The sequence below is a fragment of the Durio zibethinus genome, chromosome 27 (assembly GCF_047325235.1).
Source record: "Durio zibethinus cultivar Kanyao isolate XHJ-2024 chromosome 27, ASM4732523v1, whole genome shotgun sequence".
In the NCBI taxonomy this organism is placed as follows: domain Eukaryota; kingdom Viridiplantae; phylum Streptophyta; class Magnoliopsida; order Malvales; family Malvaceae; genus Durio; species Durio zibethinus.
In genome coordinates this window covers 5,200,114-5,211,106 of record NC_143188.1, presented here as the reverse complement: position 1 = coordinate 5,211,106, position 10,993 = coordinate 5,200,114, and the positions used below count along the sequence as shown (strand labels likewise).

The 10,993-nt window shown below is 29.7% G+C and overlaps 1 pseudogene; it reads left to right on the top strand.

The window, feature by feature from the left end:
• Positions 1 to 286: 286 nt before the first annotated feature.
• Positions 287 to 9,842, top strand: LOC111279359 (pentatricopeptide repeat-containing protein At4g14820-like; annotated as a pseudogene).
• Positions 9,843 to 10,993: the final 1,151 nt, after the last annotated feature.

Below are 10,993 nucleotides of genomic sequence, written 5' to 3'. Positions count from 1 at the left end.
GAGTTGAATCAAAGTTGAAGCGTCAATACTTTCGTCATTTCTTGATAGTATTTTTCATTTTTTACATTTCAATTTTGTGTCATCGAACATGCTTATTTTTTATTTTTATATTTTTGGTTGTATTGGATGAATCTAGGCTTAGTGTTTGTCACCTTGAAAAATAGAGGAGGGCTTGGACATGTTATTAGCGGTACTATTTTTGTTAATGGAACAGCTTCGATAGGAAAAACAAATAAAAACTTCATCTATTCTACTATGGATTGGTGGTTTCTTGATAAATGTGACTATGGAACATGTAGCTGGGAAAGAGCTTCTCTTCTTAATCTGGTACGTAGTTTATCTTTAGACCTCTCGGATAAAAACATCACAAAAAAAAATCTTTCGTTTTGAAATTTTAATGAATACTTTGCTTTTACAGGAATTTCTTAAATAACAATCTGATTGATCAAGAAATGAATTATGTGGCTCTGACATTGGAACAAGAGTTGCAGCAAATCAATATGCATCTGATGTGAATAATCTTCAAAACATTGTTCAGAATATATATAGAGGATTTGAGGTTCAGTAATTGGTAATAACACTAGGAGGATTTTTTTATGCAAACTTCAAGCACTATGTTTGTAGATATTCAATCATAGATATTAATGTTTCTTTTTTTTTTTGGATTTGGTACAATGATGTTAGTTATTGACTTATTTTAAATTTGTGGATTATAAAACAATTTGGTTGTTGTTTTATTTCAAATATTATTAAATATTTTTACTTTTTGTGTATTTTTACTTTATATGAAACCATATCATATTATGATTATAAATAAATATTAATAATTAAAAATATAATTAAAAATTTTTTTTTTACCAACGCCTTAAATTTATATCGATGCATTTTACTATTGAAATATTTCAGGCTATACTAACAATCTATATTGACGAGCATTCACCGTTGGTATAGATAAGAAAAATTAAAACATACAAGTCTATACTAACGGGTGTTAACCATTGGTAAAAGGTATAATGGTTTAACACACAATGGATACTATACTAATATATATACATTTATTAACGGTCTTGAATCGTATGTATATCTCTATAAGCTATTCCAACACCTTAAAAACCGTCAGTATAGGTTTATACCAACAATGGATATACTGACGATTAAAAATTCATAGGAATACACATTTTAACTATTGGTATAAAGTTTATAGTGCTATACTAATGGATTTTGGGGTTTTACCAATGTTTTTTTGAGCGTCACTATATGTCAGATTTATTGTAGTGTACTTAATATTTGTCTTCATAGTCACTCCTATACTCAAACTCTTGCTAGAGCTAGTTTTGTTGGAGGCCATGATGAACAACAAGATCAATCAATATTTCTAAATGATCCATAGAAATTAACAGTGTTGACTAGACAAGTTCCCAAAAAAATATTGGAGTAAAAAACGGTCCCACTTAAAACGCAGTCTCCTAAGACAGAGCCTACCTAGACTATATGTATTCATACTACCATACCACTAACTTCTGTTTACTTGAACGTGTTGCATATTCTTAGAGCATGCATTGGGTGTCAGAAGCTTGCAGTATAAGATCCTTCGGTGGCTCGTGGATGTGATGGGAAAATAAAGACCAAAAAGATAGTCAAGGAGTTGTTTAAATGGTTAGACCATAGAGTTAGCAAGAAGGTGGAGCATGTGATAGTGAGTAGAAGCGAGGAAGCTTTGTGTTTGCTATCTCTTGATAGTGAAGGTATGAAGTGTTTGTCAATTTGCTATTCAAACTGATTGACTTTTGGTACAGAGCAAAGTGAAAATGAAGCGAGAAGCATTATGGTTTTTTGGCTAGACAAGTATGGGCTTAGGCTTGAGCTTGGTGTTTTCTCATGAAGATCAACAACTCCTTGGATGGCATGCACTGAAAATTTCTTTCTTGAAAAGTTGACTTGATGAAATTTTATGCCAAGGTGGGGATTTGTTGGAAGATAAGCTAAAAATTTAACCCAAAGAAAATCAACATGCCATTCCCACTAGCATATAATTGGTTGGTGATTAAGAGTTGGAAATAAAGCATTAATCAACTTGGTTGCTTGCCGAATTATTTGTAATTGGGAGTAAGCAGATAAGAAATTAAGATTAAATCTAACAAGCAAAATATAAAAGACAGTCTTGTCTTTTGGTCTTGGTACTGAGAGTAAAAGTGAGAGCAAAAGTGCAAGTGAAAAAAAAATAGCTTTTCGGTCTTCTCAGCTCTTTCTGATTTAGAGTATAATTTTGTACTATTCTTAGGTAATGAAAAATATGTGAGAATCCTAGTGAGTGTTCATGGTAAGGTATTTTAGTGTGAGATTGTTCATTGTAATCTTCAATTTTTAATAGTGAACTTTTTCTTTGCTGTGCTTGCAGACGAAAGAAATATTTCCAAACCACATATATGCCTGTGTTCTCTCATTTTTACCATATTTTACTTAGTTTAATTTCTTGTTTAGCTAGTACTTTGGTTTGATCAATTTAATTTCTAAAGGTCTACTTTGATCTGCTTCCCCTGCTACAAGGTGGTTTGGTTATTTAAGGTCCAAATCACAACACTAATAGTAGTACACAACTAAACGTCACACTTGAGAGAGAGCTTTCAAGATCGAAAAGTTGTTTTCTTTTTTTTTAAATTTTTAATAGGGGTATAAACAAACCGAACATGAACGAACGAATATATGTTTATGGTTTGTTTGCTTATTTTTAGAATTGTTCGTGTTCAATATGAAAATTGTTCATTATATTCGAGCTTAATTTATTTAAATGGTAGGATATTTACATTCGATTTATGTTTGGCTTAATTAAGTTAAACGAATTTATTTATGAATATTAAATAAATATGTTCACGAACATATATAAATAAACATGTTCATGAATAATAAACAAATATGTTCGCAAACACTAAACAAATCATAATCAAACAAATTTAAACAAACAAACGTATAATTTTAAATTAAGAATAAACAAACATAAACAAACCCTAAACGAATGAATTTAAACAAATCTTAAACAAACTTATTTGTGAACATAAATGAACTAAATAGACATCTATTTATATTCAGTTTATTTAATAAACAACTATAAAATTGTTATTTAAGATCGTTTCTTAAACTTAATAAACACATAATCAAACAAAAACTGAACATGTTCACAAAGGATTAGTCGAAATATCTGTTCGTTTAAACCCTCACTTTTCACTTGCACTCTCGTTCTCACTTTCACTCTCGGTACCAAGACCAAAAGGCAACATATATTGCCTTTTATAGTTTGTCATATTTAATGTTAAACTCGTAACTATCCAATTAATTACAACCATCGTATGACAATTTTCAACTACAAACTAGTCGACCATCAACCAAATCAACCCATCCAATTAATGTATTGTTTTCCAACTCTTAACCACCAACCAATTAGATGCTAGTGGGGTCAGCATATTAGTTTTCTTTGGCTGAAATTTTCAGCCAATCTTCCAACATTCATAAGTATTTTAGTATCCAATGGAATATTTATAAAAAAAAATAGAAATGACTACTAGACAACAGCCAAGAAAAAGACTGTCCTGTGAAAAGGCACTTACTAACCAAAGTTCTAGTTTAAGCTTGGACAAGAAATCACTTTGAGAAAGCAATTGCATCTTTAAAATTAGAATCATAAAATCCTTAGCCAAACTAAGCAAGCCTATTTAAATTTTTAGGTTACAATAAAGGATGAAATCAAAGGCATATTTATTAGAATAGTGCTTGCAATGAAAAGTTTGTTTGTAAAAGTTAAAGTAGCATTTGTATGTCCCGCAATTGTGTCTGTTGATCTCCTTTTTAATCATGTCCAAGGGGCAAAAGGAATTAAACACTATCAAAGCTTTGTAGGGTTCAGCAGCAATATATAGCAAAAAAAAAAAAAAAAATGAGGACCCAATAGCCACCATATAGAATACTTCACGTTCATAGTCTTGACTCTTGAGATTATAGATTACCATGTAAGAGAAATTTCAACTTTGAAGACCCTGTTCTATGAATCTAGAATGAATTTAATTCATTCAATGCACAGAAAAAGAAAAATCTAAACTTAAAAAGCCACTTTCTAAATGGAAGTTGAAAAACAAAGATCAATAAGAACAATACATATTATTCATTGCAGAAGACATAATATTCTACTTATTAAAAGAAAAAAAAAAAAAAAAACAAGTATCTTGAAGCACCAGCAGATACATCAACCCAATCATGCTTGCATTTATGCTTTGTATATTAAAACCCAAATCTATGGATGCACAATCGCATACAAAGAACGAGAAATAATGTGAGTGAAAACATATGTACCTGCCTAGAAAAAACCACCTCCTACAATCAGACGGTCAGACCATAAGTGAACTGATTAAGAGCATTGACCTTGTATCTTAGAAGAAAATCGTCCTCTTGCGGGGTGAATTCCACCTAAGAAAAGAACACACATTTTACGATAATAATACTTCAGAAAAAACTGATGCCACTGGTGAAAACTTTTAGTATTACCAGACAATTTCTACGCAAATTAATAGCATTGAAACAACTTGTATTGCTTTCCAGGTAGTGTTTAGTTGGTATTTGTGGGGAGGAAGCACCTTTCTTCCCTTTTCTATTCTCATCCACCTCCAAACCAAAGCAAAAAAATTGCTTCCCGGGTTAATAATGAAAGTCACTTACAGGATTGAAGAATGCACTAATAAGAACTTGAAGGTTAGCTTTTCATCCGCTTTTAAAGGCTGCGGCGAGGATTGGGGGTTGGCTGAATGGAAAGAGACTCATGGGTTTGGGTTTAAGTCGGGTTTTGATTCCGATACCTTCATGCATACCGGTCTCATGGGGATGTATCTGAGCTGTAGGAGACTCTGGAGGCCCAATTTATGTTTAATAGAATACCGGGCTATAGTTGGATGGAGTATTATGATAAATGGTATGGTTTTTGCTTCTTTTTTTTTTTTTAAATAAAAGATGTTTCTGATTACAAAATCAAAGGGTAATTCTTTTAATGAAAAGTATAATTTTGAGGAAGGGGGATTCAAACTTCTTTTTACGACCAAACTTCATAGGTATAAAGTAGTCAATAATGATTTTGAGTAATTAAGATTGAATAAAATTTTGTTAATGGTGAAAGTTGTGATTTAACTTTTTCTGAAATATCTGTATTTTTCTGTATGTTAAATTTTAATTTAATTTAATTTCATATGATATCATATTTTCTGTTAGTATTTGTTTTTGTTCTGTTCAGCAACTAATGAGAAAGTAAAAAAGTGAAAGTAATAAAACAAAATATAATATATATATATATATATATATATATATATTAGATTAAACCAATGTCAGTTTGTTTAATGAATTTAGTTGTCAACAGCTACTGTCAGATTGGACATTTTGATGATGCATTGGAGCTGTTTGAGGAGATGAAGAGGGCTAATATCGAGGCGGATAAGTTTATTCTTTCCAGTATTCTTTCCGCAAGCTAGCTAAACATGACTACGTTATGCAGAAGATATTTTGGTTGATGCTCATTTGAGGAGTGCTATTGTAAGTTGTGACTATGTATGCAAGTTGTGGTTGTATGGATATGGCTCAGCAATTGTTTGATCAGATCATGACACCAAAGGATTTGGTTGTTTCAACGGCCATGGTTTCTGGGTATTCAAGAGACGTGGTGAAAAAGGACTCGTTATCTTGGAGTTCAATGATATATGGTTATGCTGACAGTGATCAACCACAAGAAGCTCTTCGATTGTCTAATGAACTGCAAGTTCTAGGAATAAGACTTGATCGGGTTGTCGCGATGTTTCGGGATTTGAGAAGAATCCAAGCATCGGTTAAAAGGAGAATAAAAAAAGCAAGGTTTTTAAAAGCATTTTTAATAAAAATTATAATAAAAAGTTGTCGTCAATCTTTTTTAAAGTGTGATAAGTCATTTAAAATTTTTTTATCATTTAGTTTTATAAAAAGAACAACTTGAGGTTTACGGAATTAGGTTTACAGTTTGAGAGTTGACTACACGTGAAGAAGAGTTAGCACCCCATAACCCCATAAAAATGATACTAATTAATTTTATATTATTATTAAATTTTGGTAAATATGATCTTATTATACATGGTATTTAGAAATTAATTTTTTTTTCATTCCAAAAACTTGAATTTTCTCTTCTTTTTGAAAACAAATCAATCTTTTGATAACAAAACATTTTATTTTTAGATCAAAATAAAAACACTTTAAATATGACATTTTTTTTTCACTCTCCCATATTTAGGGAGAACTTCGAAAATATCTATAATTTAAAGGTTTTTAAATTATATCAGATAAGACTTCAAGTAAATTATAACCACCAAGAGTTCTCTTATAATTAGACAAGATTTCGATAACTATATTTAATTGAAATATTATCTTATTTAAAAGTATTTTTGCCTTTGAAAACATATTTAAAAAACATATGCATGGTATGTACGAATATAATAAAAATGAATAAATACATGAATGACATGATATGAATGCAAGATGATTCATGACAAAATAAGAATAAAATGCAAATGCATGGATAAAGGCAAGATTAGGGTTTTGGATTTTAGGTTTAAGGTTTAGGTTTTACGATTTAAGGTTTAAGACTTAGGGTTTTGGATTTAGATTTTAGAATTTGATGAAATTTGAGGCTTTATGGAATTATGCATGTGGCAAAAACAAATTACAAAAATACCATTGATAAAAATGTAAATATGCATGCATGATAAATATATGATAAAGGAATAAACTAATTACAAACCTAGGCATTTGCAAAACTAAATTATGAACAAGATGTGCATGTGGAAACAAGTGAAAAATGGATCAAACCTAAAACTTTTTTCAAATTTTGGAAAGATGTTTCACCATTTTCTATCATTAAAAATTAACCAAACAAACATCGAAACATCACCAAACAACTTAATAAACTACATTTTTTTCATTGAAAATTAAACCAAACATATAATAAACTTGATAAGTATAGCAAAAACACAAGTCATTACACATAAATCAAACAACATTTAGCTAAATGTGAAGAAAGAGAATTCGACCAAACATAGGGATGGCTTGACCGAAACCCTCATGGCCATTCCATAATCATACAATCATTCATTAAGCCAAATCATACCTCACTTACTTACGAAATCATCACATGAAGGTATATAGATCATAAGAAGAATTTGACCAAACATGAAGTAAACTAAAAAAAAGCAAATAAGTTATGAACAACTAGAACATGAACCAAACACTAACATATATCACTAATCAATCAAAATTCACATAAAACACAAATAAACTCATCATTTAAACATCATAAACAACCTTTGAAAGAAAGAAAAACAATAAGAAAAGGCAAAATGAGGTTTGGCCACGATGAATGAGAGGTTGGCTAAACCTTTAAATGGTGTTAATAGTGGTCTTGACTTTTTGTTGCTTGGTTTTCTAACTTTAATCCAAGCTATGAATTAGTTGAATGAAGTTTGATATAAGCTTTGAGTAAACAAAGAAATGAACTATAAACTTTCAAGAAAACAAAGAAAATGGAAAAATCAAAATGAAAATGTTATGAAAAATGTTACGAGAATGCCAAAAATGTAAGGTAAAAAGTAAAGAAATTATACCTTCAAGCTAGCAAAGATTTTTTTTCTCTTCCTTTTTTTTCACATTTTTTCTTCTTTTTTTTTTTTCCTTTCTTTCATGCTATTACCCAGCCTCTATTCTACAAAAGTTGTCCATCTCTTGCCCAAAAAGAAGATGGAACTATCCCCACAATTGAATTTTAACCTTGGATTGAAATTTCATCTAATGGTCTACATTATTCCCTTGTTTTTTGTGCAAAGAGCCATCTTTCATATTGGGTCAAGCTCCCCAAGATGATTTCATGGTCCAGAAAGCATGCTACCAAAGATTGAATTTTTAATGCTATTATAACAAAGTGAAAAAATCATTTTACCCCTTATTATAAAGTTTTCAGTTTCTTGGCCATTTTCTTAGAAAACGATGTTCCGTTGTTCATTTTTATTATTTTTAAACACCAAAGATCATAAAATAATATGGAATTAAGATTTAAAAATTTTGTGAAAATCTAACCTCAGAAAGGTCAAATTATGAAATTACCCTTATGGGGTATTTTGGTAATTTTATACCTTGTGGGTACCACTATAGTTTTGAATGCACCAAAAATTATTAAATATTTTTTAAAGCATGATATAGAAAGTTTCACGAAAAACTAACCTCATTTCAGAGTTCACGAAATACTTTTCGAAGTACGATCAAGGCTTTTAATGTTTCAAAAATCATCAAATTATATTAAATCATGATCTAAAGTTTTTTTATGAAATTCTAACCTTGAGAAGGTCAAATTACAAAAATACCTCTAAGGGTATTTTAGTAATATTGTATCTTTCAAGGTACGATCAAGGTTTCTAATGCATCAAAAGTCACAAAATAATATTTAATTATGATTTAAAAGTTTTTATAAAATTTCGACTTCGAAAAGGTCAAATTATAAAAATAACCCTAAGGGATTTTGATAATTTTACACTTTTCAAAGTTTGATAAAATTTTTTAATTCTTTAAAAATCATAAAATTCAATTTCAAACCACATTTATTCCAAATTGATTGTGAATTTTGAGAGCTGACTTGGGTTTCATCCATTTTGAATATTTTTTACTTTTTTTTATCAAGTTTGAATTTGTTTGACCAAATTTGACCTTGAAGCATTTAGGTTAAGTTGGTTTAAATTTTAATTTTTAAAACTTATCAAAATTGAAGAAATGTTAGATTTGAATCGGGTTAAATTTTAAAAACTTCACAAATGGTTGAATTTTATTCGAACAAAATTAAGTGTTTATAGGTGACAATGATTTGTGTTGTATCGACTTGTGCACATCTTGGTATAGTAGATAAAGCCACTTTGATACATCTCTATGTTGATAAGAACAGTTTTGCAATAGCTCTACCTATTAATAATTCTCTAATTGATGATATGTATGCCAAATGTAAGAGTTTGGACCTATATGATCAATGCATTTACCATACATGGGGATGTTAATAATGCTCTAAGCTTTTTTTCTTTCATAACATGAAAGATGCTCATGTTGAGCTTAAAGGAGTTACATTGATGGGTGTGCTTTATGTTTATAGCCATTTAGGGCTGGTTGAAAAGGGTCAAAAAATCTTTGTATCCATGATTAATGAACACAAGATTGCTCTTAAACATGAACATTAGGGTTGCTTGATTCACCTTTTTGGCCTTGCTAATCTTTTAAGAAAAGCTATTGAGATTGTAGAGACAATGCTTTTGGCACCTAATGTTGTCATTTGAGGCTTTTCAAGTTCATGATAAGACTGAATTAGGAGAATATGCTGCCAAAAGGCTACTTAAGCTAAAGCTAGATCGTGATGAAACTCTTGTGCAGTTGTGTCAAAAATCTATGCCAAAGAAAGAAAGTGGCAAGATGTGTGGGAGTTAAAGCAATTAATGGCAGAAAGAAGAATACCTAAAGAAAATGGATGTAGTAGGATAGAGTTGAACAATGAATTGTATGAGTTTTTAGTGGTAGATAGGAATCATAAATAAGTAGATAAGATATTTGAAAAGTTGGATAAGGTGTTTAGTCATTTGAAGCTACTTGGCTATGTTTCTATCTTAATACCTGTTGTGTTCTGGTTGATTTAAAAGAGAAAAAAAAAGGATGTGGTTCTATATATGCATGGCATAGTGAGAAGTTACCACTTTGTTATGGGCTTATAAATGGGAGAAAAGATTCATGCATTTGAATGTAAGTATGTCATTACTTAAAGAGGAAAAGCAATAATTAGAACTTTTTAAATTTTTTATATACCAATAAAAGATGTATAATATAAAAAAATAAAAAATTATGTGCATTTAAAACTTAAACCATCATAATTAAAGAAAATAATGTAAATAAAAGTTAGTAACTTTGGCATAATAAATGTAAGATGAAAATAAATGAATGAAACTATTATGTTTTAATTTGTTGAAAACTCATAACGTTTTGTAAGTTTATCTTGGATGTGTTTCTTTTATTTTGTAAAGTCATTTATGATTATTTTTATTAATATTACTAACATAATTAAATATTACATATTTTATAATGATTATGTAAACCACTAATGTAAACGAATATTTAATTATTTTATGCCATTGTTAGCTTTTTAGGTGAGATGATAATCCAAGAAGGGGTAAATTAGATTTCTCCAAACTCTTCTCATACAATGATTTTAATATAATTGAATGGAAAATTAAGATAAATATCAAAATATGATGCAAATAATAATAAATTGATAATCTTAAAGCAATGTAAAATAAAGAGATAGAGATAGAGAAATTAAACACAAATATTTATAAAGGTTCGATCTTTCTCCACTAGGCACTTGCATCCTCTCTTCTTAATTATCCATACTAAGGCTTCAATCCACTAATCTTGAATTGAAAATATAACCATATCTTTTTCTCTCTAAGGCTTAAGATAGAAACCTCTATCTTTTGTAGTATTTTAACCAATCTCACTACAAAGCTCTTATGAGATACCTCACATTTTGCTCTCTTCCCCCTTTTTTTTTATATCAAAGGTAATTTTGCAAACAGTAGAACAACTTCTCTAAGGCTAGGTGTTTGCTAAGTTTAAGTACCAGAAAATGATGAATGAACAACAAATATGATTTTGATACAATAATTACAAAAGATATAGATTTTTAAGCTTTAATAACTCTTAATTCTTTAAGAGAATGAAAATATAGCTTGTTGGCTATTGTTCGCTTGATTCATCAATTTTTTTGGTGTGTTGGAATGCTCAACTTATAGAGAAATTGAAAAACTAGCTGTTGGGAATGGTTTGGAGTTGAAAAAAAAATGTTGAAGCTTGAAAAACTAGCTGTTGAAGCTTTTCTAAGCATAGGGGATCAATCTTATGCCTGACCCAATGATCCCTT